The sequence below is a fragment of the Alexandromys fortis genome, unplaced genomic scaffold (genome assembly GCF_014885135.2).
Source record: "Alexandromys fortis isolate MF-2015 unplaced genomic scaffold, M_Fortis_MF-2015_v1.1 scaffold_27, whole genome shotgun sequence".
Lineage (NCBI taxonomy): Eukaryota > Metazoa > Chordata > Mammalia > Rodentia > Cricetidae > Alexandromys > Alexandromys fortis.
Window position 1 is genome coordinate 7,902,690 of NW_026067952.1, and position 18,997 is coordinate 7,921,686.

Genomic DNA, 18,997 nt, shown 5'->3' on the forward strand with positions numbered 1-18,997 from the left:
CAGGAAAGCATTGGAAAAGAAAATATAGCACAATGCTTAGTAGCAGACAAAATTAAGTAAAGAATCATTGTACAGACAGTATTATTCTGTCAATTAAAGTTTGTGCTAAGGATAGATATGTATCGGCGTGAGAAGGCAGGTAAAATACTTCCAAACTCCAACCATCCCTTAAAGTATTGTGTGTGTTTTAATGCGTAACCTGTAAAAATTTATACACACAGGTACCCCACGTATTTTCAAGACAAAGGAGTTGAAGCCAGTATATGCAAATGCCAGACCACGGTAGTTAGTATGGACTGCCACAACCATAGACTTTCATGTCATTTTCTGCTATGCTTATTTATCTTTTGCTTTCTTTTATCCTTTTAGTTAAGAGCCGAACATGGTACTATAATAAATATTGTTTTCACTTCCATGCTGAAGTTAATCAGTCATTCACTGAAATACACTAAATGTGATGGTCAGATGAGGAAGGAAGAGACAGAAGGCAGAGACGAGAGGGGAAATATGGAAAAGTTTAAGTTGGGGTATGGAGGATGAGGTCAGTTCTGACAAGCTTTCTGGGAGCTTGGGGTACACACAGGGATAGTCCAGGATTATGTATTAATACAATCCTAAGAAACACTGAATGGGTTGATGGGTGAGGATAGAATTGAATGGCAGCACTTTTTTTTTTTTTTTTTTTTTTTTTGGTTTTTCGAGACAGGGTTTCTCTGTAGCTTTTGGTGCCTGTCCCGGAACTAGCTCTTGTAGACCAGGCTGATCTCGAACTCCCAGAGATCCGCCTGCCTCTGCCTCCCGAGTACTGGGATTAAAGTTGTGCGCCACCACCGCCCGGCTTGAATGGCAGCACTTTGATAGATATTCATTGTCTACAAAAGTTTCAAGTAACTCTTTCCCTTGTTAAAGAACAAGATGTGGCCTGGGCATGAAGCATCTAGTTGCCCTCAATATTGAAGACAGTCTCAGGAGTGGTTAGTAATTTTCATAGAGTATACCATTGCAGCAGAGGGGATACTTGGAAACCCACTTCTTCTTTCCTGTAGACTTTTAAATAACTAAAGAAATGTATTTAGCTATGTGAATTTTTATCCTACATGTCATTATTCATATGAACAACAACACAGGCACCGTGCTCTTATATGATAAATATTACACAGCCATTAAGAATCAGAAAACTTACTGAAGAAGCATATTTTAGCTACCGGCCTCTGAATTTGTATTTTCACCACTAGCATTCTGCTTCTCCTCTCTAATCCTCAATACAAAGGGACTAGGAGATTGAAAAAGAAAGCCTTGGGAGTTATAGAAGGAAAGAAGATGGGGAAAAATGAATGAACAAACAAAACAGAAAACAAGCTGCCCTGTGTGGATTACAACGAAAAGTGAGGAAACCTTTAGAAGAGACGATCATAACTCCCTTTTAACTCACCAAGCATTTGTTGGGTGCCTCCTGAGTTAAAGGACAGGCCAACCGAGGGTTAAAGCACAACGTGAGAGTCACATATCTGACATTAGGGAGCTCAGAGGGAGAGGTGGTTTCCAGCTTTCACATCTGCTGCAGTAATCAGGGACGATTCTGTCTGAGGGATGTTTTCTGTGTCAGGAGTCACAAATGATTATGTCTGCCTAGCTCAGGAAAGTGGGACTTGACCTTGCCAGCAGGGAGAGGCACACCCATGGCTGGAGGCATCCCTGAAGGCAGGGACTCGGTCTTCAGGAGGAAATCTTCCTCCCTAGAGACTTAAATCTTAGGAGCCTAGAATCTGAGTGTTTCTGCTGTCTGTTCATTTTTTCCTGAGAGATGTGACCTCAAACTAGATAAGGAACCAACAACAGATCAAACTAATGATTCTACTAAAATCTAACCTGACAGACCAACGAGTTTGTTGGAGTTACTTATAGGAGCCAAGATGATTCACAAGGCAATTACATGACCAAAAAGCCCACCCAGTCTGGGTGATGAACACAGTACTCTTCGGCCTAGATCTCTCTGCAAGGATTACAAACAGCTCAACATGCATGAGAGTTTCTTCCCCCTTGCTTGCTCTCCGTTACCTCCATCTCCTTCGAGAGCAACCTGGGAAATCTTGTCAGTTTCAGGAACTTCATGGGCATTGTGAGTTATTTTCTTTTTGAGTCACACGAGTCTCTTTCTTCTCTCCAGAAGAGAATCTTTTAGTTCAGGAGTTACTATACAACTCCAGCACAGACATTTCTTCTCCATCCCCTTTCTGTGGATGCAATGATCCCGGGAGAAGTCAGAACGCTTTGCTCTGTGAACCTGACAGTCCAGCCGCAGTGCTTGAGCACAGCAGCTCCTCTGGAGCAGAAATGGTATGGCATGCTTTAAAGGATGCTGCAAGTGGGTTGTGTGTGTGCCAAAATGGACAAAAGAGCACACTGTGACTCAGAGATTCCTGCTCTTCAGGAGACACGGGTGTTATCTTAACTATTCTAGTCAAAGCACAAAGCAGTAGAAAACCCGAAAGTCTGTCAGTGGGATGGGTAAAGCGTTGCATTATATAATAGTGTCATAATTAGGGTTGCTATCACTGTGATGAAACACTATGGCCAACATCAAGTTGGGGAGGAAAGGGTTTATTTGACTTATACATCCACATCACTGAAGGAAGTCAGAGTAGGAACCCAGAGGCAGGTGCTGATGCAGAGGCTATGAAGGGGTGTTGCTTACTGGTTTTCTTCTCATAGCTTGATCAGCTTGTTAGCCTGTTTACTTATAGAACCCAGAGCCACATGTCCAGGGGAGGCACCACATACAATGGGCTGGTTCCTCCCCTATCAGTCACTAATTTAAAAAAAAATGTTCTACAGGCTTGTCTGCAGTCTGATCATATGAAGGCGTTTTCTCAGTTGAGGTTTCCTTCTCTCAGATGACGATAGCTTGTGTCAAGTTGACATAAAACTAGACATCACACATAGAAAAAGGGGTCCAAAGTAAAAGAAAAGTAACTGACTGAGTTCATGGACATGGGGCTTCAGGACATGAGATGCAATTATAGATTACAGCTCAGAGTCCCTCGTGTGATGTATATTGGCTGTAAAGCAAAAGGAAGGAACTCTATGTGTTGCCATATATAGGCTTCTGTAGTTCACCAGGAGAAGTGGTTACATGGGTGTCTATATCTGTCTATGCAGTGGTCTGTATGGGCTTCATTGGCGTTCCATAAAGCATGCATGAATATCTATCGACAACCTGGAAAGAACAGTTCTAAAGTTCCTTTAAGTATATTCTTGAAAATATAAATATGAAAATCAAGTGGTTAGAAATATAATGATTTGAACCTGGAGAGATGGCCCTGTGGTTATAAACAGTTGCTGGGCAAACATGAGGACCTGAGTTTAGGTCCCCAGCATCCATGTAAAAAGCCAGGCAAGGCCATGCACACCTTCAGCTTCAGCACTGTGGGAAGGGTGGAGATGGGATCACTGGGGCTTATTGGCCACCAACCTTGCTGAGAAATGGAGAGTTCAGGTTTCAGAGAGACATCCGGTCTCAAGGGAATAAAGCAGAATGCAATAGAGGGCATCACAAAATGTGCCCTTCTGACCTCTGCATGTGCACAAAGGAGGAAGACATCCAGCATCCTCCTATAGCTTGTGCATGCACCTGCACATATGAATGCACACACAGGAACACTATACACACACAAATAAAAATAATTGGTTAATCAGTTTATATATTATTAAAGTGATTTGATTCCCCAAAGCCATAACAGAATATATATTTCTAAATCACATTTATAATATACCAATACTCCATGCACATTTTCTTTTAAACATAAGTATTAAACCAGGAAACACATATGAATAAAAGAAATGGCAAGGGGATGTGTTTCTATAATGTGTGTTGTGCATTGGACAGGTTCTAAACTCAAAGTATTTTAATATACATCAAAGCTATAAAAATTTGTTATGAAAATCTATGAAAAATATTATTAGGAATACCCAATGTTTCAGGAATGGAAATAGAATTGTTATCTGTTGTCCAAGTCAGAGTTAGCTATTAATGTTAGTTGTTTTATCTTTTCAAACTCTTGCTACAATACCTTCTCTCTCTCTCTCTCTTTCTCTCTCTCTCTCTCTCTCTCTCTGTTATACTTTGTTTTCTTTAGTATTTTCTTTGCTGAATCATGACATTTATACTTTTATTTTCTTGTTATAATTCTACTTGAAAATATGACATACAAATCTTGTGAATATTGTTTTTCTATCTATAAGAAATTTGAGGATTTTTAATATATTGATGAAATAAGCTATATTAATTACTTTTTCTATTGCTGCACTACAACACCATGATCAAGGGAACTTATGAAAGAGAGAGTTTATTTTGACTTATGGTAGCAGAGGGAAGAAAGTCCATCATTGCTAGAAGACACAGAAGCAAGCAAAAGGCACAGCAGTCAGGGAGCAGGAAGCTGAGGCTTCACAACTTTTTCCACACACATGAAGCAGACCAAATTGAAAGTAGGGCAAGGCTTCCAACTCCCAAGGTCCATGCCCAGTGATGTACTTCCTCCAGCAAAGCTGCACCTCCCCACAATCTCTCTAGGCTTTCTGCTCCCTCCACCATCGTGGATCAATGCACCAACCATCTGCAGAAGAAGCCGAACTACGCAAGCATGAGACAGAGCAAACTGAAAGGAAAGCAAGGCTTCCAATACACAAGGCCCATCCCTAGTGATGCGATTCTTTCAGCCAAACTGAACCTCCCATAACCTCTCTAGGCAAAGCCACCAGTTGGAGACTAAGTATTCAAATACCTGAGCCTCTGGAGGGCATTCCCCGTGCAAACCATCACAGGAGCTACTTAATGTGTTTGCATTAGTGGAATCTTAGTTCCTGCTACTTTGTCATCAGGAGCGAGCTGGGCCATATCTCTTCATGGATGTGTGGCTGGACTCAGATTCAGTGATTCTTTAAACATTTAATTGATGGAGCGAAGTGTGTATTTCAAAGGGGGATAGATTTGCTAAAGTGCCCTGCGCTTCTTGCTCCAAAGAGCTTAAGAGGGGAGTGAGTCAACATCCCAGCACTGAGTATGATCAGTCTTAAATGTCTCCACTCCAGCTAAGAAGGAGGATGTGGAGGATTGAATGGGGTGTCTTCTTACTTAGGGTCTATTGTTGTGAAGAGACACCAAGACCATGGCAACCGTTAGAAAGGAAAACATTTAGTTGGGACTGGCTTATAGTTTAGAGGTTTAGTCCACTATCCTCATGGTAGGAATAAGGCAGCACACAGGCAGACATGGGGCTGGAGAAGGAACAGAGAGTTCTACATCTGGATTGGCAGGCAGAAGGAAGAGAGAGACACTGAGCTTGACTTGAGCATCTGAAACCTCAAAGCCCATCCTCAGTAACATTCATCCTCCAGCAAGGCCATACCTCATAATGGTGCTACTCCCTATGAGCCCATGAGGGTCATTCTCATTCAAACCTTCACCGGGGCTATGTTCACAACTGGCCATGAGTCTATGTTCATAATCCCCATCTTCAACTCGAGACCAGTGATTATCTGGTAAACAATCTTAGTTACACACATCCTTGGTACGCTACAGTCTCCCTAAGGACACAGGTTGATCTGGGATGATTTTTTGCATCCCTGACAGATATATGAGACACATATAGTTAATAGAATGGTGTCTGTAAAGCTTGAACTTTTAGAAAGAAATTATGAATCCACTGAAATTTCAAACTCTTTCACAGCAAGGGTCTAAGGTCAGGAAAGCCACTGAATGGAAATCAGAGTGTGAGACTCGGGATCAGGCATCTGTGGGCAGACTTACAGGTAAGGACAATCAATGCAGATAAACCCACGAGCCTTGTTCTCCTTGGGCCTGGCCTTTTTTATAAAGTGAGTACCTGAGAGACCATGGTAAAGAAAGGGCGTGGCACAAAACGAATGGGTCAAGGGGCCAAACTAAATGTGGCCATGTGACTAAACAGAGGCTGTTCCTTTTAGTTCTAACCTTAAACTATACATTCGTAGAGAATGAATTAATGAGGTTTTACTATGCAGAACTCTGAACTCACAGAACAGATAAATCAGTAGAAGTTTAGCGCAAGGTTCAGAAATCACTCAGGGCTTATTTCAGAACCTGCCTTAGTACCACCACTTAGAATGAAGATTTAATTTGCTGGGGCAGCTGCGGCACGGCAGGGAAAGCAGGACTGGATTTCCTGGCAGGCTTGTCATTTATGGGCTGTGAGATCTGCGAGGAATAATACCTCCCTCACAGGTGTTAATGCTAGCACCGAAACCGATGATGCACGTGAAGGCCCCGGGAAGCCAGAGTGCAGTCACAAATGTGCAAGCTCGGCTTTCCAGGCTGGGGCAGCCCCGGATGGAGGTAAAGCAGGTCAAACGTAAGCATCGCCAGCTTGCCCAGCTGAGTGATGGGAGCGTGCAGCCCTCTGAGTGTACACATCTCCCTTGTCTTTGTATTCTTACACACACGGATGTCACTGTCACCCCAGGGCATTCCCAGTGTCCTGTGGGTCTGTGTTCACTGTTACCGCTAGCAGCTTCTGCTCAGGGGTTGGAGTTAGGGCTATATTTCTTCATGCTGGTGTCGCCAGGGCCATCACTTCACCGAGCCCTTGGAAAGTGGTATGGCCTTGTCAGGTTGGAGAAGTTGCCAGTGTATGTGGCTGTGTCTTTCTCCTAAACAAACAATATATGTCAAAACAGGTTGACTCCATAACAGAGCATCCCATGAGCTGTGCTTCCTTAGCGATTTTTGATATAAATCTATAGATCAAACAGAACTCAAACCCAATAGAAAGAACCTCGCAGGTCCACAGAGGCAGGTGACAACAATCACACGGCAGCTCATTGACTCGCATCTCTAGCAGGTTATGCTGTCTGGCAGCCGAGCCCTAGCTAGACCCGAGACAAAACACCCGTGTGTGGCAAGAGGGTGGATGCCTGTGCATGAGAAATGCAGCCTTACCTCTTACAACCAACCTTCAGTGAAACATATGATGTCTCTTGCAAAAGAGTCATTTCTAACTTTGGAGGATGGCATATAGTGAAGGGTAAAGGAATTAGACTTCCTCTCATGGTGGAAGTATCAAGAATTTACAGATGTATTTGAAAGCTACCACACCTTTACACCCAACCCTGTAGGTATTACACTCTGTGACCCCCTACTAAAAACAAGCTTTGCCCGGCATTAGCACTTTCTGAGTCTTCCCTATGATTTGTTAATGAAACACCTCTTGCCGTTTTATTGGCAAAGTTTTCTTGCAGTCCATTTACCCCAAAACTGAGACATGTGTCCCCTGGTGCTAAGTTGGGGAAAGGACATTCTTCTGCACTCAGAGCCTGCTTCCATTTGTGAACTACGGCTGACCACTGTTATGTAACTAGAGCCACCTGCAAATCCCACATGGCCTGTCAGGTTAGAGTTCAGCTGACCTCAGCAGAGTGACCAGCTTCCTCCTGGGACCCTGAATTAGCCAGGAAGTAGTGAGCTCACAACAATGGCAGAGACATAATAGACAAGCAGAAATGGGAGGGTTCTCAAGTCCTATCCCTCCATCAACTAACTTCTCTATCACTTCCACCCTCAGGAAACTGAGCATCTCTGGAAGATGCAGGGGAGGGTGACGAATAAGAGCCATGTTTTATATGAAGAATAAGGTCAGTTTTTACATGTTGATTTTCTCTTGCATCCATGAAAAGATCCTTAATGCCAGTCTCCACGACAGTTTTGCCAAGCAAAATATCCCCTCCCCCCTTATGGGTGATGTTCCACAGAACCCATGAATCAATAGAAGATGGTTAGAGCCAGTTCCTGCTGAGAGGTTCCTATGTACTCAGCACATAGGACTGAACCCATCCACAACCTTTTCTGACTGCCAAGGAGGCTGCAATACTTTGGATACAGGAGTATTTGAATTATTGATTTGTTTGCTTGTTCTTGGTGAGGGGGACCTCACCAGTACACTCTTGCTACACAAATCAGAAACTAGGAAACTATCCACCCTGAGTTCCCCATGCTTCTGTTTGTAAAGATCTCCTGTAAAATCACCTGTGCTGGGCTGGGGTGTTAGCCTTCTCAAGCACACCCCAACATGAGGACCTGGGTCCAAACCCCAGCATCTCTGTAGAAAGCCCAATACGATGGTTTATCCTAGCACTGGGCAAGCAAAAACAGAAGGCGACTATAACCAGCCTAACCTAATGGGCAAAACAAGTCCCAGTCCCAGGGAGAAATTGTCTAAGATGATGATGATGATGATAATAATAATAATAATAATAAATAGAAAGGTGGATAGCTCCTGACGACGAGTATCACCTCTGCCCTGCACATCCGCATAAATAAATAAAACCACCTTTCCTTATGTATTGGGATGGAGGCTTGGGTTAGGATAGAAGTTATGTGGTGGTACTATGTTCTATACATACATTCCTACATATATGTAGGGAAGCAGCTAGAATCAGACACCCAGAGATAATTAATATTACAACAGTTACACATGTATGTCATTGATGATAGTTCTAAAAACACCAGACTACAATTCCTGGATCAAATTTTGTAATCTTTTCTCAAAATTTTATAGATGTTCAGGGAGTATGATGTGCTAAGAAAATAACATATTTGTTACCATATGACAGAAATCAAGAGAGAAAAACTTCTCTAACTTGCTACCATCCAATGTAAGCAATTTCTTCAGAAGTATAAAAAGCATCTTAAAATAAGTCCTCTGGGAGTCTCTCCCCTCTCTGATCCCTAATCCTCCCTCACCCATTTAACCATCAGACCAAAGGAAGTCAAAGGGACAGGCTTTGGGGGGGGGGCAGCTTCTGCTGTGACAAAGGGAGAAGTTATCAGAAACATGAGGGAGCTGAAGGAGGCTGAGCATAAGTATACTTCCAGAGGGTTCTGAGCACAAACCTAGGTCTGGAATCCACGTCAGAGGGGACAGTGGCCCACATGAAATGATGTATTCAAAGGGACGCCACTGACTTGGGCATCTTCTAGGCACTTTTACTTTGTTTTGGATGTCTTCACTGTGGAGCATTCAGTCAAGCTCATCTGCCCCAGAGCCTGAGAAGCATCCCACAGGAGGCGACTATCACCTCATAAAAGATGGTCAAGATTTTAGAAGGGAAAGAAAGCTTCCGTGGGATGCTGTCAAACGTGCCTAGAACTGAAGCTCCTCCTCCCTGGATAAATCAAATGCCTTCATCTCGACTTTGAGAGGTATCAAAGAGTATACTGGGCTGGTTCTTATCCTAAAGCATTCAGTGAGAAAAACTCTAAGACACTCCAGCCTGCAGAAGCCAAGTGCTAATTGGTCTGCGATCCCCCTAATTTGTGTGTTGTCTTCGTGGACAGCTTAGCGACTGGCTGAAAGCCCAGACCCTACCCAGCCAAATTCACAGCTCCCACAATTGGGAAGTGTAACAGTGGTGACAATTCGGTACCTTGTCCACACGTGGGCATGCCCGCCCCCGCATACACACCTTGCTAAGATGTAACAGCTCTAACAGATTCTCACAGTTGCTAACAATCTCATTAGGCTGTTGGTGTGAGGAGGAAGCGAGACTGGTTAGAACTTTGCTGTAGCTCTCTGGGAACAGTCTCCAGAGTTGTGCAGACTTCCCTGAAGTCAGGTGAAGTCCTTGAAGGTACAGGATGGGGGAGGGGTATCAAGAAGGCTGAAGGCTTGCTCATGTCTCTACTGTAGATATGAGATGCTAAGTGAAGGCTATCAAGGGTCTGTATTCCTTCAGTTTTCCAAACATTCTCCAGACAGTTTGAGCATGTCGTTTAGAAAATGGGACAAGATAGTGGCTTTTACGATGGCAAATAGATTACGTGCGGGGCCAGTGAGTTAGCTTGGCGGGAAAGGTGCCTGCCACCAAGCCTGATGAGCTAAGCTCTCAGCACCCACATGATGGAAGAACAAACTCCCACAAGTGCACACATGTTCACACATACACACAAACATGCGCCAAATAAATAAATGCAAGGAAAGAAAATAATTACACCTACCACCAGTGCTGCTGTGAATTACTTTTTATAACATTAACCTTAAAAAAAAAACCAGAGTGCTACTCACCTCATACCACATATATGGAAACAACACAAACCCATTTTAATATTAATAGAAATAAAACAACAATGACTATAGCATTTGCGTTATAAGTATCAATTTAATGCTGCCTGCGTTTACTGCTGCCTTCCTGAAACTAGATGGTCATTTGAAATCTGAATAGGACAGGAGTGGCTTACATTGAGACAGTGTCTTTTCTCTCTAGGAAGCTGATCCTTCAGGCCACTTAGCTCCCACCCTCACCTCGGCTGCATTGCGAGTCATTGAAACTGTGGGGAAAGCTTTCTTCAGGCAAATGGACTGAGGACGTTATTTGATCTTCATTTGGAATGGACAATTCACATGCTCAATAGAATTTCTCATTTCGTTGGAGCTGGAGAGATGGCTTTGGAGTTTCAGAGCACTTGCTGCTCTTGCAGAGGACCAGAGTTCATTTCACAGCACCCATGTTATGTGGTTCACAAACATCTGTAACTCCAGCTCCGGGTGATCTGGCATCCACAGGCATGTACATACATGTGCATATACACAGACATACCATAAACAAAAATAAAATTTAAAAAGAAATCTAAAATATTTGTTATATTTTTCTCTTTTTTTTCATAAAACAAGCAAATCTGGGGAAACAAACAGGAAAATACCCTTAGTGATTTATGTTCTGGATATATTTGTATCACAGCTGCTGCTATTGTCAACAGTGTGTATAGACACACTGCTGGCCAAGTAATTAACAACTTCTTTCAATATGGAAAATGACCTGCCTCCCTTCTCCTCCTCCCAAGAGAAAGTTTCTTTTTTTTTTCTGTGTGCAAATTGGCCCCAGTGATCTTCTAGATGAACCTAGATATTAGGGTGATTACACTGGAGACAAGCCTCACAAATAAAGGATGAGAGAAATGAGAAACTTAGCTATGAAACGTTAGAGGGTGTCAAGAGAAAGATAATCAGTGTGAAAACCCCAGGCAATATCAATTCTGAAATCAAAATGAATGCAAAAAATCCACAGGGAGCAAAACATCAAACTTTCAAGGAAATGTGGTTGACTAGTTACTGAATCTTTGATACATGGACAAAGATCTGCCCCTACAGAGTGGTTGGTTATTTTGTTGTGGCTGTTTACTTTGGGTAGTAATTAATATTTTGTAGAATGTTAAAGTAGTTGAGACCATATTAAAACTGAACTATAAATATATTAAAATTGATATCGTTTCCAGATTTGCATCCTCTTGATATCAAAATTGAATAGTGACCATTCATTTCAGTTGAGGTTCGTTAACATTTTTTAAGTTGTCAACATGATGATTTCAAATGAAAGAAGAATTTAATGACATTTTGAAAGTACTGTTGATGTATTTTTGTTTCTATTAATGTCAAAACACATGTTATATGCTATGCCTTCTGCCTCGGGCTCTGAGACGATTTGGCCCAGCAGCGCCCTGAACAAGAGAGATGAAGACTAGAAGAGTGGGTCATACCCAGAACTCAGCCAACAGGAAATGTTAGCTCATGTCAGATTCTTCTTATGTGCTCTTCTGGCCAAATCGGGCAGCCACAGTTCTGAGGAACTAATAGGTGGACAGAGCACGCTGAACAAGGGCCCAGATTTCAGAAGACTCTAAGGGGCATCTTTAGCCAGTGTTCTAGGATTTCACTCAATGCAACTTCACAGGAGCCTCAAGAGAAATGGCCCTTTCAGATCAATGTATGGAGAAAAAAAAATCCAAATCCTGTAGGAAAGAGTCCTGGGGGATGTACTGGTGTTGCAGAAGGGTTTGAATCGGAACCAGAGACCTTCCTAACTTTAGAAGCTTAGGCCCAGCCTTGTGAAAATGGACATATTAAAACGTACTTTTTAGTGATGTTTTGGGGATTAAATGCTTGGCTTTTTACAGAGTGGCAGAGGCAATTCTCAGCACATACTGTGCCAAAAATAAACCTTTATTAATGGAAAAAGAAGGAAGGAAAGAATGTTTATTTGTTTTCTATTACTGCAGAACAAATTACAGCAGGCTTTAATGACCTCCAACAAGACCTACTTTTTGCACAGTCCTGAGAGTTTGGAAGCCCATATGGGCTGCACCGGTTTCTCTGCTCAGCATCTCTCAAAGCTGGAATCAAAGGATGAGCTTTCGAAGATATTAAAAAGAACCTTCTTACAAATGCTCATTCAAGTCCTTGGGAGAATCCAGTTTTTTTGTGGCCACAAGATTGAGGTCTCCGGTTTTTATCAAATGTCTGACAAGGACAATAAAATTTCTCATTTTTCATTACATCTTCGGAGCAGGTATCAAACCCTGATAATGAAGCCAGCCATGGTGGAAAGGGCTGTAATCCCAGCTATTCAAGAAGCTCAGGTAGGAGAATGACAAGTTCAAGGCCTGATTGAGCTATATAGTGTGTTCAAAGCCAGCCTGGAAATTTTAGAAGAAATCTTCCTCAAAACAAAACAAGATGCAAACATATCCAAGTAGTGAAACCCCCCCCCCTTTTCATCCCTGTTTTGCTACCAGCTGGAAATAATTGTCTGGTTTTTTTAGTCCCTCACATAATTAGATTAGGCAGACCCAGATAATCTTTCTCTTTTAAAGCCAAACATGTGCTGTGTTGTTTTCCCTGGGGAGACATGGACAAACATCTCTTCACCCCAGACTGAGCATTGATGACTGGACCAAAGAAATATGTACCAATGTCTAGCTTAGGAAATCAATCAGCTAATTGAGGTTATTTACAGGAGTTCACATGATCCAAAGGCAGTTGCAACACTTCTCATTTGGTCCAACTATTAGGATTCCCTTTTGCAAAGGCACCTACATAACCAAAGAGCCCACACCACAGTGAACAACTAGAGAAAGTTGTATCCTTGAAGCTTCTTTGCAAGACTTGCAACAATCCAGCTCATCAGAAACAAATCCACACCAATTGTTACTGCAAGGGAAGAGATGAGATCCAGTGAATCCTGTAACTTTCAGGAGCTTTTCTGAGACTTATGAGTTTTACTTGCTTCCTGAACCTTGTAAGTTTCATTTATTCCTGGTTCTTAATAAGCCTTACTCCAGTAGAGAATGTTTCAAATAGAGGAAATAACTATAAAATATCATGCCCTTTATGTAACATAATTGTGAAGTAATATTTCTTAGCTTATAGGCATAATACTATGGAAAATTAGTGGCCATTGTTAAAATTCTGCCCATTTTAAGATGCGAAAAACAAGGGGAGGAAATAATGGACCCATCACGGAGCCACCTGTGATCTTTTCTTTTTCATTTAGCTCTCATTACAACATCCCATCATAGAGAAGAACTACAGCCATTGAAGCATATTCCCAACACCTTAATGTTAGTAATTCTAATCCACAGTTCCAACTATTTGTTTGGAAATAAGAAAAAAAACATGCACCAAATATGGAAATCAGACAGTAATGAAAGGTTTTATTCTTTCACGGAAATGTATACCTTGTTGGCAACCTTAACCCCACACAATGATTTACCCACCCTCTTCCCACTACTCCTATGTTCCTATCTTGTATTTCCTCAACTTTTCAGTATGCTAAGCCTTAACATTTATATACAGTGATACGTAAGATAACCTGAGTCCTTTCCACAAAGAAAGAAGAAACATGCTGGATAGACACTTCCAACTTTGCCCTAGCAAATGTAGACCTGTGGGATTTTGCTTTTGTGTGTGTGTGTGTGTGTGTGTGTGTGTGGTACCAGGTGTTGAACCTTGGGCCTAGTGCATACTAAGCAAATGTTCTCCCATTAACCTATAATCCAGCAAAATAGAGGCTATCTCCTATCTGCTGATCCCTCGGCTATAAAACTTATTTAACTTTATACTGAGGCATTAGGAATTGAACTCAGAATGTCACATGTGCTAGGCAACTGGCCTACCAACCAAACTACAGACCCAACCCTAGCAAATCACTTTAGCAAACCTAAATTTCTAATGCTGATGGAGAGTCATCCTCTGGGGTGTGCTTTGTCATCTGATTTTTCACTTTGGAAACTAGAGTTTTTGTGACTAACTACTAGAAAACTAGGGAGTTACCAAAGCTATTGAGAAGAATTGTCTGGGGGAAAAAAAAGTCAAATGCATGCTTCTTGCACCACCTTTTTTTTTTTTTTTTTGCCAAACATTATGTGTTTCTACGTAGACTGTTGGTAAACGCCCTAGAGACAGGCTCGATCCTCGCTGAGTTCATAGTTCTATAATACTGTGGTGTCATAGGAAACAGTCTCTTACCTATAAGATAGGAGTGGAAAGGATTCAGAGCTCCCCAAACAGATGCCACCCTGTCAAATGTTTACCTAATAGAGTTGGCAGGTGATACAAAAATCAGCCCTGAGAGACTTAGCAGTCTTGCTTGGATCATTCAATAAAACATGCACGAAATTAAGTTTAATATGAAACCTGGGTCTTTTAAACGTTTTCTACCCTCCTGGTGTCTGTTTTCTCTCCCCTTCTTACTGGGAACTGCTTTTTAGAGGCTCTAACTGCTATAGGTGAAGCAGAGGGAAGCCGGCTTTCTATTTTCTCTATTAATTCAGGATAGACAGGGAAGCAGTGTGACCCGAGATCATTAACTCAGGAGTTCTGGCTGTCCTTGGGTGAGGGCCAGTAGCCCAGGAAAGGAGCCAGATGGGGTCACAGACCTCAAGCTGACAGATGTGGCAGTGGAGGGTTCCAGGAAGAAGGATCAGAGACGGGCCGAAAGAGAGCCACTTGCACAGATGCAAAACCCCAGAGGAGTGAAGGTGAAAAACGCCTGGGCAGTGTTTGGCTGAGTCACGGGGGGAACTGATCAGCAGCTAGGGTCAAGCTGAGGACAAAGAAATGCTACCCCAAGGATAGAGGGAACAGAGAGGAAAAGACGAAGAAGGGGGTGTCTGCAGGACCCTGCTGCATTGTGAGAACATGGACACAGTGGTTCTGTCTAACTCCTCTCGTCATCCTAACATGTGTGTCTAAATTTGACAGTACATCATATCCTGAGAGCCCGAGGAAAGATCAACATGAAGATTGCCTTCTATGTATACAGGCAGCAAGATTGAAGGAGCAGGAGAAACAGAGAGAGAGAGAGAGAGAGAGAGAGAGAGAGAGAGAGAGAGAGAGAGAGAGAGAGAGAGANAGAGAGAGAGAGAGAGAGAGAGACCATCCATGAAAATCATCTGCCCTTCTTCACCTATGCCATTAGGATGTGAAGTTTTATCTGGGATATTTGCTGACCCGGAAGCAAAGGGTGGTGCCATCTGTGAGTCAGTCCTCTGTTGCTGGGAGCTAACATTCTCTCACTGGAGATGGGTGTGTGTGTGTGGAAGGCTTGATGCAAAAGCTTTCATCCTGTTTATGAAAGGGATTTGGGCCACGCTTTCTGAATTCTGATGACTTTTGCACAACGTCTTTCCCTGCGCTAATTTTTAAAGACCTACTTAAATTGCTGTCCACTCACTGTTTATCGAACAGCACATTCTAGGATGTCAGTATGTTTGCTTCTCTAGAGCAATGTCCTCATGTCTAATGTCTTAATGATCACACTGAGTAAGTAACTAAGTGAAATACTAACCCCCAATGATGTTTTCTTTGAACTGAACTGACCTAGACAATGAGGACGTCGATGGGAAAGTCACATCCGAATTGCAGCTAATAAATACAGAAGTGAAGGAGGGGATGAAAAAAAATCACCCACGGACAACCACAAGAAGATTGTTTCAGGCAAGGACCATCAATGGAAGCTGGAGGGAGTGGGATGGGTGAAAGTACAAAGAGAAACAAGACTTTCGCATGGTTTCAAAGTATCTCCCTAACATTAATTGCTAAAGGAAAAATAGTTACTTCATAGCGCAGAAGCCTGGCAGACACCAATTGGATGCAGCAATTAAAGCTAGGAGAGAAGTGGGACAAATCAGCACCATGTGCCTCATGGTGCGACCCACCGAGCAGGACACAGCATCCTTCGGTGGTTTGCCTGCCAAGAGTGCCTAGTCTGAACCTAATTATGAGAAAAAAAAAAAACCCAGACAAACCCAAATTAAGGAACATTCTGCTAAATAGCTGGTCTCTAACTCCTCAAATGTGTCAAGATTACAACAGACAAAGCAGGGAATTGGGCTGCTCTGGATCTGTGGAGAACAAAAGGATGTGGATTAGAGGAGCACACTAAGGTCCTTGGTGAGATCTTAGACCTGGCCCCTTAGAGTTAGTGTCACAACTGGTGAGCTCTGAACAAAACCTGAAGAGCAGATGTGGGTTTCAGCATCTTGATCACTGGTCCACGATAGTCTAACCAAGATGCACAGAACCAGGAAGATGGTTCAGTTGGAAAGTCCCAATAGAGCACCTGAAGAATGGTACCTGAGGTTGTCTTCTTCCTCCCAGACATGCGTATTCATGATCACCCACACAGACATACATATATGTACTCACACAATCATAGTACATGAAGAGATATGGCATGTTCAGTCTTTATTCAAACATTAGAATAGTGTCTTGGTGTATTATAGGTAGGTAGATATAGACAGACAGACAGACAGATAGATAGATAGATAGATAGATAGATAGATAGATAGATAGATAGATAGATTCAGTCTTATAAGCAGTCAAGTATTTAAGGGCATAGGGGATTAGACATAGCTTCTCAAATGCTTGAACAGGTTTTTTGAAGGACATTCTTTTTGGAGGGGCATCTTGCTTAGCCTAAATATAGGGAGAGCCTTGGTTCCACCTCAAAGTGACGTGTCAGACTTTGTTGACTCCCCTTGGGAAGCCTTACCCTCTCTGAGGAGTAGATGGGGTGGGGGTGGTAGGTAGCAGGAGGTGGAGGGGGAGTGGATAGGTATGTAAAATGAGATAAGATCGCTTAAGAAATAAACTCATTATTTTTTTTTAAAAAAAATCACTATTTAGATGTTTTCTATTTTAAGGCAAGGAATTTGAGGTAAGCAAATTCATTGAATTGTTAACATTTGATATTGTGATTCCAAAGTAAAATTAGTTGTTCTATGTTGACGTAAGAATTCCTTTACTCATAGGTCACTCCATCTGAACATTCATACATACTCTCACCCATTAACATGCTGTCATATTGTTATATTACAAGAAACACATAAGCACACATATACCCAGGGTTACTATGAAATTTGTTTCAATAGGAAGACATACACAACATCTATCACCCACTTAGAAGGTCCCCCAAACAAAGTATGATTCCCCCAATGTGCACCCTGGGAGAACCAGTGAGTTTATTAAGCTTGCTTGCAGAGCAGGGGTGGGACTTGTTAACTGGGGCATGAGTGTCCCTAAACATCCACACTGGAAGGTCTTCATCCATGGCAGCACAGATGGAGTTCCTCTTCTGTTAACCTTCCCCAACTCCTACACCCTGCCATCTCCAGATAGACCGAGGTCATGTGCTAACAGGACAAGATTGCATTCAAGTTCCTGAGAGGGCAAGCTGGAATCTCAGGCAAGGATCTAAGGACTCTCCTATCCCTTCCTTCTCTGGTAGATGTCAACAATTGTTAGGACCAATCTGGATGGACTCTTGCAAGGAGATACAGTTAACTGGATGAAAAATATTAACTGTTTTGCTTGGAGAGTACCAATCTACAGCATGTGTTTTTGTCCCTAGTTTCTAGAAGAAAACCCCTAAGCACTAGGGGCTATGTCCTATGGCCCTTAACATACTTAAGAACATCTCATTTATAGTGTACTAATGAGTTTTTGTCAACTTGACCTAAGCTAGGGTCATTGGAGAAGAGAAAACCTTAGTTGAGAAAATCAGATTGGCCTGTAGGCAACCCTGTGGGCAATCTTCTTGAGTGATGATTGACCTGGAAAAGCCCAGCCCACTGTGGACCATGCTATTCCTGGACAAGTGGTCCTTCATGGTAAACAAAAGCAGGTTAAGCAAATCATGGAGTGTTTGGAGGCCCTGCTAGTCAAAGGTTGCAGTCTACCATATCCTGGCAGCTCTCTTCAAGCTTGGTGCAACACGGAGGGCCTCCTTCCCCCCAGCAAAGGCTTCCTGCTCTCCACCAGACCTTCTATGGAGAATGTCTGTAGCCCGGATGCTGACTTATCTCCAGTGTGAACCTTGACACAGTTCTCTATAGAAGCTTTCCCCTCTGCTACTACACACGGTAATTAGACGTTGTGCTTTGGCTGTTAGGATAGGAGTGTGCTACCTTATGGTAATTAGGCCTTGTGCTGGGAATCTTATGATAGGAACATCTGACCTAATGCAAACTAGGTAATGTCCCAGCCACTGTCCCCAGCCTTTATAAGTCCCCTCCCTCTGGAATGAAGTTGAGCTGTAACACTGAAACAGTCTCCCGGAAGCCTATTTCCATCACACTCACACAGTTTGGTGGCCAATGGGCCTTGGGGAAGAAGGGTAACCACAGTGAAGAACAGGCAGTGAACAGATTGGCCCTGCTTCAACCCTTGACCTCAGGTTTTTGCCTTGAATTTTTGCCCTGACTTCCCTTTATTGTGGAGTATAAAACTTAAGTTGAAATAAACCCCATTTCTTCTGTTCTTTTTTTAAATTTATTTTTATTTTATTTTTTATCACAGCAGCAGAAAGCATACTGAGAAATACAGATATACTAAATCCTCTGGGATTTTCTGGGTGAATGGATGCATTTTCTGTTCTGATGAGATGATTTCTTGGGGTCCCACCTGAAGAAAAATCCATGATTCTGAGCCTAGAGTTTTCAGCTCATCTCTATGTCCCAGGAATGGGGAGGAAGGCTAGATACAGACTTTATAAACAATCGCAGTCATTGAGAGGAAGCCACCTCAGAAAGTTTCAAAGTATGTGGTTCTGGGTCAGGATATCTACTGACAGAAATAAAAGCTGAGAATAACAGACGACAATTGTATGCAGTGAGTGCAATTAGCCTGGA